Source organism: Buceros rhinoceros, unplaced genomic scaffold, assembly GCF_000710305.1.
Source record: "Buceros rhinoceros silvestris isolate BGI_N320 unplaced genomic scaffold, ASM71030v1 scaffold15235, whole genome shotgun sequence".
NCBI classification, from domain to species: Eukaryota; Metazoa; Chordata; class Aves; order Bucerotiformes; family Bucerotidae; genus Buceros; species Buceros rhinoceros.
The window spans coordinates 15,256-15,514 of record NW_010414687.1 but is presented as its reverse complement, the minus strand read 5'-3'; positions in this window follow the sequence as shown (position 1 = coordinate 15,514).

Here is a 259-nt window from a genome sequence, read left to right as displayed (position 1 = left end):
GTCCTGGGGTGGGGGGAGCTGCCCAGCTCCATCGGTCCCGGGGGGGGGACCGGGACCCTTCGGCCCCGTGGCGGAGGGTGCCGGGCTCGGTGCGGGGCCATCCCCGTCCTCACCTCTGCCAGCCCTGCGCCAAGCCCAGGGTGCCCCAAGCTTCCCGGAGGGCTCCCTGCTTGCCCGGGGCACGGGGCCGCCTGTCCTCCTGCTGACCCCTCCCTAAGGAGCGCTCCCGCCTGTCTCTGTCCCCCCGCCGGCAGCACCG